This window comes from Hemibagrus wyckioides, linkage group LG07 (assembly GCF_019097595.1).
Source record: "Hemibagrus wyckioides isolate EC202008001 linkage group LG07, SWU_Hwy_1.0, whole genome shotgun sequence".
Classification (NCBI taxonomy): domain Eukaryota; kingdom Metazoa; phylum Chordata; class Actinopteri; order Siluriformes; family Bagridae; genus Hemibagrus; species Hemibagrus wyckioides.
The window spans coordinates 1560918-1579963 of record NC_080716.1 but is presented as its reverse complement, the minus strand read 5'-3'; positions in this window follow the sequence as shown (position 1 = coordinate 1579963).

Genomic DNA, 19046 nt, shown 5'->3' with positions numbered 1-19046 from the left:
CTTCATCAGCTTTGAAAAGCAGGCTGCTTCTGAAGCAAGTGGGAAAGTCTCCGAAGATTTCTGTCCTGCATCAGTTGAAGGTCTTTTATCTGAAATGTCTCAGCAAAAAGTGGCCTATATAGTGTTATCTGTTGCTCTCTAGATTATTTGTCAGTCTCCATCCGGCGGGGATGTAATATATCTATCCCGTCAGGCCGAATCACAGCAACGTGAGCTCATGTATGCGAAAGAGGGGCGATGTGTTAGGCCTTGGTGAGGCAATATGAGGAGCAGATGCTGAGGTTGGCTTCGGGGTTAAGGTCATTGTATTTCTAAGCTTCGTTAATAAAAGTGATATTTAGAAAAGGTCCAAATTTACATGACATCCCGTTTTAATTATTACAAAGCTTTCTAAAGAAATGAAATTCCATTAGATTCAGAGCCCACACCATTCGATTCAGTACCTACTGCACTCGATTCAGAACCTGCATCATTCGAGTCAATGCATACACCATTCTATTCAGTACCTACTGCGTTTGATTTAGAACCTACACCTTTCGATTCACAACATATTGCATTCGATTCAACACTTACTGCATTCAATGCAGTACCTACTGCATTTGATTCATATCCTACATCATTCGATTCAATGCATACACCATTTGACTCAGCACCTAAACCATTTGATTCAGTACCTTCTGCATTCGATTCAGAACCTACACTGTTCGATTCAGTACCTACTGCATTTGATTCAGAACCTACACCATTCGATTCAGTACATATTGCATTTGATTTAGAACCTACACCGTTCGATTCAGTACCTACTGTATTTGATTCAGAACCTACACCATTCTATTCAGTGCATAGTGCATTCGAATTAATTCAGAACCACCACAATTCGATTCAGTAGCTATTGCATTTGATTCAACGGTTACTGCATTCGATTCAGAACCCACACCATTCGATTCAGAATCTACACCATTTCATTCAGAACCTACACCATACTACACCTACTGCATTCAGTTCAGTACCTACTGCATTTAATTCAGTAACTACTACGTTGGATTCAGTACCTGCAGCATTTGATATTTGAAAATAAACCAAACCGTCTTTGTTTATTTTAACAACTACATTGTTTGCTTTTAAGTGGGTTAATATGATCTTTGTCTCCTGGAAGGACATGATGTGTGTGTTTTTTTGGAGAAGCAGTTTTGTACTGACCTGATATACTTTCCTGTTCCTCAGTGATAAATGACTCAGTGATGTAACACAGATCTGTGCCGAGTTTTTTTGGGGGGGAAGGTGGGGGGGGGGGGTGTTGGAGGAGGATGAGGAGGATTTTTTTCCATTAAGGTATTCTTGAGATAACATGTGATGTGAGCTTTTTCACAGAGCCACAACACACTGCGCTCAACTACAACACTCCAGACTCTACGTCACATACAGCATCTCCACATTCATTCACTCGTTCATTCATTTATCTTCAGTAAGATAACCGTGTTATCCTGATCCAGGTCGCTGTGCATTCTGGGAAAACTTGGTGCAAATTCATTCAATCACGTGCTTAAATGTCATTAGACTCAAACTGTGTATATTTATAAATCATCAAATTAAGGTGAAATCACATTAAAGTACAACCATAACAAACTGCTTACATTTGTAGGCTTCAGCTGAGAGTTCACCATTCATATTTTTTTTTATTTGATTGTACTGCATTTGATTCAGAACCTACTGTCTCTGATTCAGTACCTACTGCATTTGATTCAGAACCTACTGCATTCGATGCAGTACCCACTGCATTCAATTCAGTACCTATTGCATTCGATTCAGAACCTACTGCATTTGATTTAGTACCTATTGCATTCGATTCAGTACCTACTGTATTTGATTCAGAACCTACTGCATTCAATTCAGAACCTGGTGCATTCGATTCAGAACCTATTGCATTCGATTCAGAACCTATTGCATCTGATTTCCGAACCTCCTGCATTCAATTCAGTACCTACTGCATTTGATTCAGAACCTATTGCATTCGACTGAGAACCTCCTGCATTCATTTCAGAACCTCCTGCATCTGATTGAGTACCTTTTGCATTTGATTCAATACCTACTGCATTCAGTTCAGAATACTGCATTTGATTCAATACCTACTGCATTCAGTTCAGAATACTGCATTTGATTCAATACCTACTGCATTCAGTTCAGAATACTGCATTTGATTCAGTACCTACTGCATTCAGTTCAGAATACTGCATTTGATTCAGTACCTACTGCACTCGATTCAGAACCTATGTCATTCGACTGAGAACCTTCACCATTCAATTCAGTACCTGCTGCATTTAATTCAGAACCTACACCATTTGATTCAGTACCTACTGCATTTAGTTAAGAACCTACACCATTCGACTCAGTGTCTAATGCATTTGATTCAGAACCTACACCATTCAATTAAGTACCCACTGCATTTGATTTAGTACCTATTGCATCCGATTCAGAACCTCCTGCATTCAATTCAGTACCTGCTGCATTCAACAGACTATTTGAAAGTAAACTTCTTTTTGGTCTTTGGTTATTTAAAAAAAAAATTTGAGCTGAGAGCCTTCAGAAAATTCGATGTCCAGATTTGTAGTAAGGGAACATAGTAGGCATCGTGAGTATGGATGCGGCCTAGTTTTTGTGGTGCATTGTTGGACTTTTTAGGGATCAAACATTCCAGTGCTCTGGAATAGAGGCAGCAATTAAAATTAATGGTTGACGCCTGGATTAATGTCCTGACTACTGAACAAGGGTGCGGATTGAGACACAGCCTTAGTGTTTGTTCTTGGAGTGCTTTAGTGTTCTTGGCCTACATTTGAACCCACGGGTGTACTGGGGTGCATGATGACCCCGATTAGCCTTATATATATATATATATATATATATATATATATATATATATATATATATTAATATGTATGGTACGTGTTGGTGCGCCTGTGCTTGTGATGCCTCCATGTCTAATTTCCAATGAACCCTGTTTGTTCTCTGCCACCAGTTGCTTAGCCTGTCATTATCTGTTGGTTGAAGAAATATGAATGTATTTTACGCCTCTCGAGACTCTCGTGGGAATAAGGGCAGAAATAATGAAGGCTTTTTTTAATGTCTACGCCATAATCGTCTTGATCCCTGGCTCGCCTCCAGCGGGCTCGCAGCATTACCCATGAATTAAGCATAAATCACCTCAATTTTGGAGCCGAAGCCTAAAACCAGGAGCTGTAATGATCATAAGAAAGTGAAGGATAAAAAAAAAAAAATAGAAGACCTACAGTTTATAGAAGGATATTTCTAGTTGACTTTTTATCCATTTAGTGCTATGTTGAATGTTCAGCACTGGAAGTTGAAAGAAAAGAGATGTATCGCCTTTCACCACGTCAACCCTATTTCTTACATTTAATAAAAGTCCCAGTGAAGATGATGTTACCATAGAAACGCTAGCAAAGCAGCGTCCAATCAGTATCCAGAATGTTTGTTTTCATTCCCTAAGTGCACGGCTACGACGCTACAGTACCTGCAGGTAAATGAAGATAAATACAACGCCACAGGAAGAGCAGGTGTAACCTCATTAGGCTGTGTGTAATTAGATAACATCGTTACAGTCACTCTGTAATGGCCTTTAATTGCTTAATAACGATAGAGACATAAATCACCAAGCAGCGAAGTATCTCGGAAATCTTAACTGAACGGTGTTTAGCCAACAATTCCGGCATTTTTCTTTCCGTGAGCAGGTTTTGGTTACATACTGCAGTATCTTTTACATATCTGTAGCTATCCTGTGACTTTCGCTTTCCTGCGCTCCTATTGGTGGCTTAAACAAGATTACTGAGCAGAATTCAGTCACATACAGACGTCTGATGAGCCGTCACTGGATGCTAATTTAACACTAACCGGATTTTTATACAGTATGCTGACGCTGGCTGTCTTCAGCATGTTCGCCTCCTCCCGCCTCGCCTCGCCTCGTCTCTCTCGGACGTCTAATTGGATGCCAAACAATCTGAAGGCATGGGGAGAGACGGGGATCGGAATGGAAACGTATTGATTTTCCACAAGCTTTTGCTAACTCTGTCTCTTTCCCTCTTTCTCTCGCTGTTCCTTGTTCAGTTGACGGAGGCTTTTTTGTCCTATTTTGCACTCAAGCACACTTCGATCGATACCAATTGAGATCGGTTTTGTCCAACTGTCCCTCACTCCAGCTTGGGCCGTCCAGGACGTCTCAGCGCTCATCAATCTGAGCGCGTGAGCGTCACGTCGAGTAACTTTAAAAGCGCGTGATGGCCTTAGAACAAGCCACGGTGCATTTCTGGTCTCCTTCTTGATGAACTTTTCTGCAACTAATGCACTAGCATGGAAGTGCCTCCTCGTTTGTGTGTGTTTTTTGATCCGGTTTAGCTTGGAACATTTTGTCTTCTCACAGTGACACCGTGGAACGGTGTGCCGAGCTTGAATGGTGATTGGAAAGAAAACAAGTTTTTGACAGTAACATGTACATCAAGGTAGAAAAGTATAAACTATAATGAAAGCTGCCTTGCAATATGTTCACATTTGGAGTCCCATCCCATCTGGCTGTTTTTAGATTTTCCCAAGGGCTGTTCAAAAAGAAGTTTGCTTGTGCAAAAGTTTAGTCCTTAAATCATCAACTGGGATGAAGGATGTCAGGGGGAAAAAAAAACCTTGTTAGAAGAAAATAATGAAAAGTAGCAAGTTTTCAGCAAATTTTCCCAATCATAACATCCAGTCTCTCTGGGATTTCTGACATGAATGAACACAAAATTAAGTGAATTTTCCAAATGGACAAATTTCAAATTCAACAAATTTTCACGGATTTGGGCTACAAGGTCATAACAACACATTCAGCCAAAGCCCATGAGCTAAAACAGCATAGAAAACTAATTTCATATGTCTCTTCACTGGTAGGAATTAAAAATATGAATAAGTTTCGCCAAATTTAAGTAAAAAAATTAAAATAAAAAATAAACGCAAATTTTGAAAAAAATTGCAGCAAAATCAAGCATTTTTCTGAAACAATCACAAGAAAATCCTGGATTAACTTAATTAAATTAATTAAATTTAATCCCACAAATATAGCTAATCACGTGTTTGGTGTTCGAAGTTTGCTAACGCAAGTCTTTGAATATTTTGTTAATTAACTTTATTACAGCTAGAGTATGTTACAGATACATTTAGCAGCTCGGTAATGAGAATCGAAGTACAGAATAAATACAGCATGAGGTCAATGATATGTTTACATGTGTATTTAATGCAATCAACCACAAGCCTTGATCAAAACATAAAACTGTATAAACATAACTCAAGATCAAATTTAAAAGAAGTAATGAATGACAGAACAGGTTGGAATAGAGATTAGCACGGAACAGGTGAATCAGTAAACCGACCAATGACAGAGCAGGGGGTGGAGTCAAGGACAGGAGCGCAATAAGATCCAGACAGAAATCTGTTTATCCGTGTCCAGAGGCTGAGGACGATGCTTGTAGAGTTTGCTGTAAAGATGGAAATCAATCTGCTTAGGAAAGAGGAGGGGTTTTTTTTTTTGCTAATGCTTAAAAAAACAAACAAAAAAAACCCACATTCTGTCAGCTGACAAAGAAGAAATGGAAATGCGTATCATCGCGCCCTCATTACGGCTGAAGCGCAGCTGTGAAGCGAGATCCGTCTCGTGCGGGTCTTTGTTCCAGCTGACAGACGAGTGGAGATCTTCTATAATAATAAACACACGACCTCAGCACACACTCACGCAGATCGCTCGTGTATCGCATTAATGCTCGCAAAATTAGTTCATATTGTTTCGCCTTAGCGCTTTTTTAAAGACCCCGGGACTTAATTACCGGTTAAATAAACATGTATTCATCTTTCAGCTTTTCATAAATAATACAAGATGCTCACTAGCATTGTAAACACACACACAACACAGTAGAAAGAAAGATTAACACAGAACAGGTGATCACGATCAATAAAAACAAACCAAGGGGCATGGCTAAAACAGGAAAGAAAAGTCAGTGTGGATACAAGGACACTGTAGGTTTATTTTAACGCACAAACAATGTCAAACGTTTTACGCAACAGGCTACGTTTAAGCTAACACTCACGGCGTATGTTATGTAAATGTAAACGTATTTATAAATATTCTTCCATGTTAGAACTGTAAAGGCAATGTTGTGTGGAGGTTCGGGAAAAGCAATCAAATTTCGCTTCTGGTGCCGGCCAACACGTAAACGTCCTTCTGTAAGGACGGCCTTCTTTTTTTTTTGCTATTGTGGGGTCCCCCCCCACACACACACACCATCGCTTCACCCTTTTGTCCCCTGAGCATCTACTGATCCAAGACTATTATAATTTGCTTTTGATCACAGCAGATAATTGACAACCGGTTTATTCACTGGGGTTCGATTTCACTTTTGCCGGCCCGCAATCTCGTCTGGACCCTAAATGGGGTTTGAGGTCTCTCCTCGAAGGTAACGTTTAACCGCATCAGCACAATCTGATTGCCCAGTCGACTTGATTCCGTCACTTCATTCCACGGCTTAATGAGAGCGCCATGTTAATCCACTGACTCGACAGCGTTCGACGGCTTGGATCGATCACCAGGCTTCAATAAGCGCACCGACCCGCGGCTAAAGACGACGGCTGCACTGCGTCAAACATCTGTTTAGCAAAATGAGGAAAGCCGCAAAACATGGATATTTCACTGTGATATTACATACTGTATAGAGATTCGGATCTCAGCTTTGACAGCATGACAAGATGAAATTAAGTTATACATCGCCTTTTTGACAAAAATTGAGAAATTGTTATTTTTCACCTTTTTTAAAGAGCCTTGGTATTTTTTTGGGTGTGAAAAATTTACATCAAATTCACACCATTGGCTAGTGAAATTGAGACAAAGATGGGGGTGCACTTGCTTTTTTCCAATTGCACTCCAAAGACAAGATCTGAGCCTCCAATTTCCAGCTTCTTCTATTAATTTGGTGGTTGATTACACTGCATTAAACGAACATCAGTTTATCAATTCTTTAACTTTTGTTCTTTCCAAAACATCACTAGTCAGAGCTAAAAGGTTCATGTTGTTAACTGGACAGAAATACTTTTACGTTTACTATAATGCTTTGCAAAAAACATGTGTGTTTCGATCTTAACCCAGCTAGCATTAGCTAGCTAAGTACATAAGATGTAGGCTAACTCTGTAAATCCCTACGTTATTATTCAGCTCTTTGATAATAAGTTGTTGATCATAGGTTTATGTTGTATGTCCAGAACTCAGGAACCAACAATATGCTACATCAACTGTGTTTTTACCCCCATTTTCTGCAAAGTTGGGTCATTGGCCCAAAGTTGGGCCAGCTAGCAACCAGTGAGACACGTGAAGCCATTACCTTGCATGGCACTGTACACAATGTCTATCTGGAAAGTTCCACACTACCTGCCTTCTTCCACATACATGAGCTTACAGAAAGCTACGATTGCCTAGCATCGCTGTGATTGACAGGCGACCGTGCTAGGAGGAAAAGACAACAGTATGGTGTTAAGCTACATCTGCTTATTGTTCTCGCGACTGAGCCAAATGTAAAGAAGAACCCTGACTTCGCACTTGAGCCTGTCGTAAAGCCATATTTATAGGCGAGCATTATCCGGCTCTTTATCTTCCAGATCTTGGCCGCGACATCCTGAATGTCCACAGCGGTGATGCTGAGCTTAAACATTACATCACTGCAGATGGTGAGCTGTTAACCGGTGATGTGCTAATGCCCATCCATCAGCACGCTTTACACCACTTCCTTGCTCTCGGAGGACTGATTAAATATTCAAATCGAAGAGAAGCGCCAAGCGGCGCCAAGGCAGAGCGGACGCGCCTCGGTTTGAGGGCAATTTAGCGTAATGAAACATGACGCCATACATATATGAGCGCTCTTCCAGCAACAGCAGGCTCATTCGGCTAATTACACATCGAAAGCGCAATCACTCGGATGCCTAAAATGGGACTGATGTAAACATGGCGTGTGAATAAACTGGGATTCATAGTCGCGGTTATAAATCCTGAGGATTCTCATACAATTTTTCCATGATAAATCCATTTGGATGCAATGACTCAGCATTTTGTTTTGCTTTTTTCCACTGAAGAATCAGATGACATGAGAAGTTGAAAAAGGTCAAAGAAGCTTCTTGGCAGTCAGCTATAAATTCATTAGTTTAATTGCATTACCTCAACACACCCCGTACGCTTGTTTGTCACTTCTAAAATGTGCAGATGACTAGCATAAATATGTATGAATTATCGGTGACACGTATTAGTTCCTGACGGAGTGTTCACAAATGAATCATCATTAGCATGCCGCACAAAAGCCAGAACAGAGGCCAGGAAAATGCGAAAGCGATGATGAGCTGTATCTGTGCTTTCATCAAAACAAACTGGATACAACAAGATCGTTGACGCGAGGCTTATTAAAACCGGACCGAATGTTTGATTCCGTACTTAATACATTCTTTCAAAGAAAAGCATTATTTTTTAAAAATTCGGTTTGATATGGAGGGCTTGAAGAGGGGTGGTTTAATCAATATGCTGGTTATTTGTCACCGATTCTAGCCTGAGGATTATCACACGACACAACCCCCGGAGCTGAAATGGCGCAAATTGTTCCAGTAAAACATTCCAGCCCTCGTGTGAAGAAGAATGAAAGTGTTGTGGGCGCAAAGTGAAGTTCAATTGAATTTCACATTTAATAATCAGGCTGGAAGGCAGCGAGCGGCTCTCAGAGGATAGACCGCTCAGAGTGATGAATCTGCACCTCGGCCTCGCGCATCAATCTAGCGTAATGTACGAGAGCTACTCGGGCTACGTTAAGACAGCTTGATGAAACGCTCAATCAATTGGCCTTTTTTTTTGTTGTTTTGCTCAGATGTTGAGCTCGCTTGCTCACACTCTGCAGGCTTCGACGTTTTAACCGGAACCTGTTGGGAACTTCAATTAAGTGATAATTCCTAGTTTGGGTCCAAAGGCATTCGGGGCACAACAGGAAAGAAGAAGAAAAAAAATCGATGAGCAAACTAAATCAACGGAATAGACAATGTGGACTAAATGAAAGGTGAACTTTTCTAGGTACTACTGAGGTACATTTGACATTAATTTGTAACTAAATGACTTGACATTATCTTCAAACAGTTTGCTCACCAAATATGCTAACTGGCTACAAAGACAGTAAAGTATTGATTCTACACAAATACAGCCCCGAGTTTTATGTTACAGACAGCATAACTAACCTACTAACCTTTCCCCAGAGAGTCAAGCTAGCTGTGGTGCAAGACCTAATGAATTTATAAACAAGCTTGAAAGAGTAACCATGCTAGCAAACGCGTCAATGTAGCCATTAAACCTTAAGGTTTATGTTACAGTTATATGTTACAGACCGCATAACTAACCTACTAACCTTTCCCCAGAGAGTCAAGCTAGCTGTGGCACAAGACCTCGGAAGAGTAAACATGCTAGCAAACATGTCAATGTAGCCATTAAACCTTAAGAGACGGCGTGTAACTTAAATTGTGTAAATGAATAAATGATTTTCTGAAATTCTGAAGTTTTGTCTGATAAAAATTTTCCAAGTTTTATTTCACCTTGTATTGACATCTAGACATGTTAAACAACATAAAACCTTCAAACTTTTTCCATCAGACCAAGAGATTCTGATGTTTTGAACCACGTTTTCTACTACTGACTGAAATGTTTGACAAGTCGGCTAGCGATTTGTAAAAAAAAAAAAAAAAAAAAAAAGTAATATGTCTTCACACCCAATAAATAAACTGAAACACTGAAAGAACTTCTTATTCTAGTTTTTGAACTTTTTTTAAAAAACCCGTCTCGCTTTTGTGCTAATTTAAATTAGCACGCTATTGTGAGACGTGCTAAAGTTCGGCACTAATTGTTCACCTAGCTACGGCGCCATGACAGAATGAAGCTGTTATGAGCTATTAAAACAACGCAGGAGCTAGAAAATGTTAATTTCTCTGCTCATATGGATAGAATTTTCTCACAGGGAAAGGTGTGATTATTTAACTCCATTCATCGATTATGGCAATTACTACAGTTTCAGTCACTGTGTAAAAAAAAAAAAAAAAAAAAACTTCCTCAAAGGCGTTTCACGTAATGCAGAAGCGAGCGGTTTGGCACGCGCGCGGCTCGTCGTCTCGCGCAAAGCGTGCAGCTGGAAAAGCTCTGTTAATCCGGGGTGTTTTATGTGTGGTAGCTGAGTGCTGTTTATAGATTTGATTTGCATGCATTGACTTTACAACAGCTCTGGGTGAGAACACTCATAAATCAGCGTGCAGCGCCGCAACAAAACCCTGCAGAAACCTGGTCACAACTCATATTTTATGGATAAGCTCTCAAAACGCATTAGTGCGCGCGCACACGCTCTCTCTCTCTCTCTTTTATTCTTCCTCTCTTTAACACACACACACAGCACAAGTAATAAAACATGAGAAAATGAGAAATCGCTGAAAATGTTTCCGCAAATTCATCTGTACTGAAAACGCCGTTTAAACAACACAAGCCATAACTCACGTCTGGTTAAAATGTCAGCCATTTAAAATAAAAATAAAACTAACACTAAGAGTTCCTCCTGAACTAATAATATCGACCGCGTGACATCATTACAAAATGGCGGCGCCTGTAGCGCGCACAATTTTTTCCGAGTATATTATGGTGAATACAGAATGAGTTTTGAATACTTTAACGCATAATTCAAACTTTTATCGAAGATTTGAGAGAGGTTTAAGTAAAAGTGCTACGTATAAAAAGGTGAATTCTTTTCGCCGCCATTCTAAATCTACATTTATTAGATGAGTGAAGCTCTCCTGATTGGTATAAACATAGCATACAAAGAGTTTCTGTAAATAAAAAAGTTTCTGATCATTTATTCATTTACACAATTTAAGTTACACGCCGTCTCTTAAGGTTTAATGGCTACATTGACACGTTTGCTAGCATGTTTACTCTTCCGAGGTCTTGTGCCACAGCTAGCTTGACTCTCTGGGGAAAGGTTAGTAGGTTAGTTATGCGGTCTGTAACATATAACTGTAACATAAACCTTAAGGTTTAATGGCTACATTGACGCGTTTGCTAGCATGGTTACTCTTTCAAGCTTGTTTATAAATTCATTAGGTCTTGCACCACAGCTAGCTTGACTCTCTGGGGAAAGGTTAGTAGGTTAGTTATGCTGTCTGTAACATAAAACTCTGTATTTGTGTAGAATCAATACTTCACTGTCCTTGCAGCCAGTTAGCATATTTGGCGAGCAAACTGTTTGAAGATAATGTCAAGTCATTTAGTTACAAATTAATGTCAAATGTACCTCAGTAGTACCTAGAAAAGTTCACCTATTCTGAAGTTTTGTCTGATAAAAATTCCAAGTTTTCACCTAAAATTGAATGGATTCAATTTCCAATATTTTTGGAGGAAACTCTCTCACGCTCTCTCTCTCTCTCTCTCTCTCTCTCTCTCTCATATATATATATCAGTGGCAGACCGTCAGGACCAGCAAGGCCTTCTCTGCTGGCCTAAACAGCAGTGATCTGAATCACTGACTTGCATTTTAATATATTTTATATATTTTTCCATGAATGTGTATTAAATTATTCCCAATGGTCTATTCTCTACATTTCATAGCTTTTCTCTTGGTTGAGCTGCTTCCAGTAGTGTATATTTATGATAAGAGTATTTATAAGAGTATTTATCCAATCATATTTTAGCCAGTGGCTGACATCATGTGTTGCCAGGGTGAAAGAAATCTGCCTTGCGCCCTTTTAGAATCAATAGTGCAGGCGCCTGTAGCTTAAAATAAGTGGCAATGGAATTGTTCCATTAACCAATCAGATTTCGAGTTGGCGTCACTGGGGCCATCTAGCAGGCATACGATTACGTCAGCAATTTCCCGTCCTCTGATTGGATAATTGGAGGAATCAGAGGCAGTGAACCACACAAACTAAATAAAATATATATATTTTAACTCACAATGGCTGACCGAGGAGAATAAATTGATTTGGTCGCAGACATCCTTACAAATGTATTTTCAAGGCGGACTTTAATAAAATTGACTATTCCTTGTGAGGTGTGAAATACTGTAGCCTAATTTCTTTTTTACTTTGCTATTTAGCGGTTGATTAGTATCTATTGCCGTGGCGTCATAATGATGGTATAGAGGTGGATTAATTCAGGACAGTGAAGGCCTAGGTGTGAAATGCACGGTCCGCCAATGATATATATATATATATATATCCTTTATATGTGCTTGTCCTTGCTGCGCTTCGCTGGACTCTTATCACGGCTGAATAGGCAACCTTGGTTCTGAAGCAAACGTTTTCTCTACTCTAATCGTGGTCCAACAGCTGTTCAAACACGGTATATAGGTGCTGAGCAAATGACGCTGTGTTGAGCAACACGGGACGAGGTGACTGACAGCCGAATCCACAACTAATTAGAGCAGCTGGCTTCTGAGCCTGACAGTTTGACAGGAGTGTTCAAAAAGAGCCTGGTGCATGGAAATGGGCTGTTTTTGGGCCTAACTGTATTTAGATAAGAGTGTGTGTGTCTGTGTGTGTATGTGTGTGTGTTGGAAAGGATGGCTGTGGAATGAGAAAAATCCCATGCAGTAATTAGATGTTGTGGATTACAGAGCAACAGAACGGCTGATTTGAAGCGCAGCATCGTTCCAGACGCCCATATACGGACAAACCGGGCTTTAACGAGGATGAATTACAGACGGAATATGTTTTATTAGCCGCCTCGTTTTTCATCGGCAGAAAAGTTTCGCAATGCATTTCTGAAAGGATTACAAATAGCCCCCAGAGCAAGGAAATGAGTCTCGCATCTTCTATGCGATGATAATTCAAGGTCCTGTTAGAAGGGGGAAAAAATGCATAAGCATTAATCAGCGCAAAAAAAAAAAAAAAAAAGCATTGACCGTTATTTATCAGCATAGCATTTATGCTAATCCAAGTACTTGTTAAGAAAGAGAGTGGGAGAATGTGCACTCTAAAACTTTTGAGATTGACATTTTCTTTGTGGTTGCTGACAATTTCTCATCCAAGTTAATCTAGATCACCTATGAAAATTCACTGGTTTTAGGCATGGGTCAAGCCTGGAGACACCATGGAGCATGAAGCATGGTGGTGGAAGCATCAAGCTGTTGATTTGTTTACAACCCTGTTGGTTCTTCATGAGAAGCAGAAAGAAGACGAAGAAGAAAAATGAACCCTTTCTGATTTAGGTTCAACCTGGATATGAACTTTATAAAACAAACATTAAGGAAAATATTCACTCCTAAAGATTTTATTACATTGAGCACAGACATCTTGGACAATTAACTATAGACTGTTTGAATTTTATAGGCTAGAGCTTGGAAACATGTTTGTAGAGAGAACTGATGAGACGGTATCATTAACTAATACACATATTAATTATAATGACCACATGACGTATACGCCGACAGTGATCAATGAGCTTTAGCCCCCTCCCCCCCAAAAAAACAGTCTATTATTTTAACAGCGTTGGCTAAGGCCTTTTTTTCCCTCCCCGTGACACTTCTATTGAGCCGCTTACAGGCTGTCGATGAAAATGTAATCGAGAGCTAATGCACGCTAATTACCTCAGGCTCTTTTCTTTCCCATTTCTCAAACACCGACAGCTTTCAACATGCAACTTTAACTCCGGTGACCCTGTGACTCAGCCTGCGTCTGGTCTGTTTCGGGTACGAGTGTGCGTGAGGAGGAATGAATTATGGGCGGATTTTATCAACGATAGCGCTCAGACGCTAATAAGATATCCTGCAGCTTGGGGAAAGTGATGTCTAGGTTTGAAGGATTCCAAAATATTCCAGATGGAGTGTAACTTTATACGAATTCATGTGAGATTTTATTTCTGTTTATTGGACATCATGTAGCATTGTAGCAGTAGATAATTAAATAAAGTCAAATACAAAATATGATGAACATGTTGTACAGACAGCTTGGGGCGGATGATTAAATCCTGTATCTGTTACTGACAGTTGTAGCTCTTTTATTTTTTTATTTATTTCATTATTTATTTATTAATCTGTGTGTGTGTGAAAAATCCAGGTCATTTTGGGTTTTGACAAAAAACGTCCGCATTTTAAAGGATGAACTCACCAAGGTCTGGCCTGCTACGCTTAATAGAATAGAAATGATTTATGTTAAGAATCTAAAAGCTGTTAATGATGCTATGCCTGTGCCATTAATTTATGTTATATGCCATTATGTGTATGTATTTGCATGTAGCTACTTTTAACAGCTCAACGAATCCGAAATCAGCCGAGTTTAAACGCGCGCAATCACACCCGAGCGCTAATCAAGACTAGCTACATACAACTTCCCGTGTGATCATGTGATCAGAGCTGAAGTGCAGACACAGCACAACAAAACCACAGCCACTTAGTCTCCTCAGCGTTTCCCCGAGCGCAGACGTAATGAGAGCAGCTGTTAGAAAGTAAGGCCTCTGGGCTCCGTTCCCAGAAGGCTACAGAACTGCACAGCTTGATTTAACCTAATTTTTCGAAATACGCTCCGAGCGCAACGAGGTGTGTGTACATGAAAGAAAGAAAGAGACAAGAGCGACTGAAACGTGGCTTTGTTGATGCGAAGGTTTAAGATCAAAACACAGGACGTTAGGTTTTTGTTAGTGAACCATAACGTTCTAAAATTCATACCCTAACGTCAGTTCGGGATGCGGCTGAAAAGTTTGAGTCATACAGTATGTAGAAATATATCCCTGCGGTGTGACAGAGTTAGTCTGATCCTCGTCTGAAGATGAAGAAGAAATGAAAGCAGAAAGTGCGAGTGTTTGTCATCAGCTCTCTATCTCCATCAGTGTTCAGGACAACGCTCCAGCTGAATAAACATGAGGGAACATGGTCAATACCAAGGCAATTAAAGAGAGGCTGCTCGGGGAGAGACGGCGGCATAATGAAAGCTCTCCGGTGAAAAGGGGCGCTATCGGTTACGAGACGCGTTGGCGCGAGACCGGGCAAATTGTAACGCGGAGGAATGAAAGGAGCAGCAACGAAGCAACTGATGGTATCGTGAGCTAATTAATCCGCAGGCCTCCTCTGACAAAAACCCGGGACCTTTTCTAATAACGTTGCATCAGTAGTTCAAATCCCTTCAGGGCCGAACGTGTGAGGATGAGATTAGCAAAAGATCCGTCTCCAAAGCCTGATGCCGGCGACGTGTCTCAGAGAAAGGTACGGAGAAGACCTGACCCTGAAAAAAAAAGAAGTCCTGAAAAGACACGGGTGACATTTCATTTTCTCGCAGCACTGAGCTTTTGGCAGGTGTCCTCTGCTCTTAATAGAGATGGATGGAGGCGATTAAAGCGTGGGCTTTGTGTTTGGGGAAAAAGTCATTCGCACGGTGAAGAACAGAGAACACTCACAAACAGGAGCTGACAGAGTGGAGCGCAAGTGTCTCATGCGCCAGATGTGCTGAATGCAAATTCCAGCTCGAACGATCCGCACGCGACGAACGCCGCGAGCCCAAGATAAGGCGAGAAACCCGGGAGGAACGTCGCGGAGAAGCCCGAGAGGCCAGGCATCGACCGATAAGCGCGTCTTCTTCTAATGAGACAGCAAATTTAGGTGCTTCATCTGAGCTTTTAATCCGAGGGCACCGGTGCTCACCGCTATTATCGCGCCGTCTTTAAAAAGTGCACAGTTTGCACAGGTGCAACAGCGGAGCGAGAGACGATGAGATGATTCTCATGATGTGAAACAAAAGGGCTCTTGAAATTCTTCTCTTGAAAACCGCTCCCTCTTGGAACTCGGGAAGTGACAGCAGATTTTCTGCAGATATGTGCAGAGACGTCACGTGTGACATCATCACAAGCACAATCACGGAGAGACATGATATATAAGCAGTAAGACTGTCAGAGTTCGGGGACAATACTGTCTCGGTGACAGTAAGCAAAGTTAGCATGAGAACGCTGCTTGATTTGATACAGAGAAACCAGAAAGCAGAAACTAATCTGTCGTGAAGACTTTAACGGGGCAGAAAAACCTCCTGTTTTTTTCTTTATTTTGATTGCAAATTGCAAGTTGTAATAGATCTCCAGTCCTCTGAGCTGAGCAGAGCTTCAAATGTAAGCATTCTCTGTTTAACACTTGAGAATTTTGAGAAAATCTTACCTCTTACACTGGGAAAAAAAGCAGATAATGGATTTTATGCGCCTTTGCATTCCTCCTTGAGAAAAGAAACCAAACTCATCCATTCAGATCGGCTCTTTTCTTCTGCTTTTGAGGATGAGGAGGAGGCTCTGAACTTCCCACTGTTTCTTCTGACATGACAGAGAGCCGTCATGAAGCACTGAATCGGCTTTCCCGGCTTCACAAGCTGTCTGGAGTTTAAAGGAGCGTTGGGTTTGAAAGGGATTCTATGTATAACGGATAAACTAAGAGCGCTTCAGAAGTTCATAAAACGGGGAAACCTACAGCGTTCATATTCTTTTCATGTGGCCTGCATGGCAAAAAAAAAGGCTTGAAAAACAATCAGCCATCTGTGAAACGCCTTATGATGTCAAATTCGTAAGAAACAAATGCACTGATATCTGGTGCCTACGCTAATCTGACGATACCTGACGGAGTTTAGCCTCCAGTTTGCTCTTACTTTCACCTGTTATTTCCTGTAAGCCTTTACTTGCATTCTCTTGACTGTTCAGGTGATGATGCTTAAATGGATTCGTCACCAGAGTCACAGATTCACGACAAAGACAAATCATCCCAAATTAATAAACGAAATCGGAGATGATTCAGCATTCCATTGCTCTCCAGCTGCCTGAAGGCTGAATTCACAACAATAAAACTGCAGACCGAACGAAAGCAGCATCGATTCCATTTCAAGCTTGGGTTGGGGATTTTTGGACAGAGCAGCTCTGCTTGTTTGACCACAACAATTTCAGACACATTAATCCAGCGTCAGATGGAATCCAGTCCAAACAGTTCATGCTTAAAACCCTGTTAAATCCACGTCATAAGATGCAGAGCCATAAGAGAAGAACCCGACAGTAAGTACTGGTACTAGTGCCGAGATGATCTTCTATGAGTATCTTGGTGACGAACCTTCACGTTGTTGACAAGAAGAAGGAAATCAATAAAATTCAATCGGAGGTTGAGTTATTTTTCCTCATAACCAAATGCACAGTGTTCAAGAACGTGGTTCAGTTCGAATAGATTTCCTGAGATTTCTTGTTTATGCCACTCCATGAAGAAGGTGTTGTTATGATAAGAACACTCGACACATTAATTTGGTATTCAGGACGCCGTGGCAACGCTGAGATTTGCGTGTTTGCAGCTTTGTGCTCCTTATTACTGCCGCCCTCTCATCTGTGCTCGCTCCCTACTGCGCATTCATGCATGAATTAAGTTCTTTCAAACGGCAAGCCTATCTGAGGTCGGCCGAATTAGACTTTATGATGGGTTGGGACAAAGACCAAGAAAACAAGGGCTTAAATCTTGTACAAAGGATTATCAGAGATGTATAAAGCGCTTGATTAGAAATTCAAAAGCATTACCAGAGCGCAGAGAATTATGCTTTATAAAGAAGCTTACACAACACACTCAAGAAAGGACAAAAATGTGCTTTGTGGGCTTAAACGATTGTAATTGAGGGCAGGAGGTTGCTCGAAAAATACAAAGGAATCTGAACAATTCTGACAGTTATGACCAGGTCGTCTGATTCCTGTCACTGGTCAATCAGCAACGTTGTCTAAACACTAGTTTGTTGTTGGATCATATTTGTTGGTTTTGCTTACTTTCATTTGTCCTCCTGAATGGTTCCATGTTGAAAAGTGTTTCCTTCTCAGATACACTGACCAGGCATAACATTCTGAGAAGTGAGAGGTGAAGTAATTAAGACTGATGATCTCCTCATCATGGCTCCTGTTAGTGGGTGGGATATATTAGGCAGCAAGTCATTTTGTCCTCAAAGTTGATGTGTTAGAAGCAGGAAAAATGGACAAGCGTAAGGATTTGAGAGAGTTTGACCAAAAGGGCCAGATTGTGATGGCTAGACCACTGGATCAGAGCATCTCCAAAACTGCAGCTCTTGTGGGGTGTTCCCGGTCTGCAGTGGTCATTATCTATCAAAAGTGGTCCAAGGAAGGAACAGTGGTGAACAGGGTCATGGTTGGTCAATCAACAATGAATCACACTACGTCTACGATCTCAGGTATGTGGAAGAGGGTAGATTGCACTTTCTTCTGAATGTGTTAAACTGCCATGTTATCACCGGGGGTGTGTCTCAGAGGACGTATGGAAAACCTTCACCCTCGTCAATTTGTAGTTTGGTGTGTGGGAGGGGCAATTAGTCAAGACCAGATTCTTCAGAACTTTTCGATTCCTCAGGGTTCTAAGAACCAACGATCCAAAGAAGAGAAAGCAAGATAAAATACTAATAATGATTCAGTAATGTTCTAGTTGGCATGTGCTGTCCTGTGTATTGATTAGGCATTTGTGCTTCTCTTGGGTATCTGGGTCATGTGCTCTCCAGAAGAAACATCATTTCAGCCTAATGACGCTAGAATATTTGAGGACAGAGTATCAAAGGATGACGTGCACAGACAATGTCAAGAAATCAGGCCTGCTAATCTTTACAAATGTCCATCCGCCCCCGCAGTACCGGCGAGCGCTCCAGTACACACACACACAGAGTACAAGGACAATCACTTGAGCAGGCCACTCGACTGTAGATTCCTGATTGGCCGAACAATCATACAAAGACAGGAAAAGGACAAGGACGCTGCTGAAAAGCTCTTATTCACTTCATCCAGGTCCTGGCCAAGCTGGAGGTCAGCCCTGACTTATTCACAGGAATATTTACCTCACGCAAACACTGGATCAGTTTGTTAGCAATGTGCAAATCAAAATGCTTTACAATCCCAACCTGATGATATTAAAGAAGCACAGAAACCTTTATCCCTGTTAAAGAATTTGCCTATAATCAAAGCTTACCTCACAAAGAAA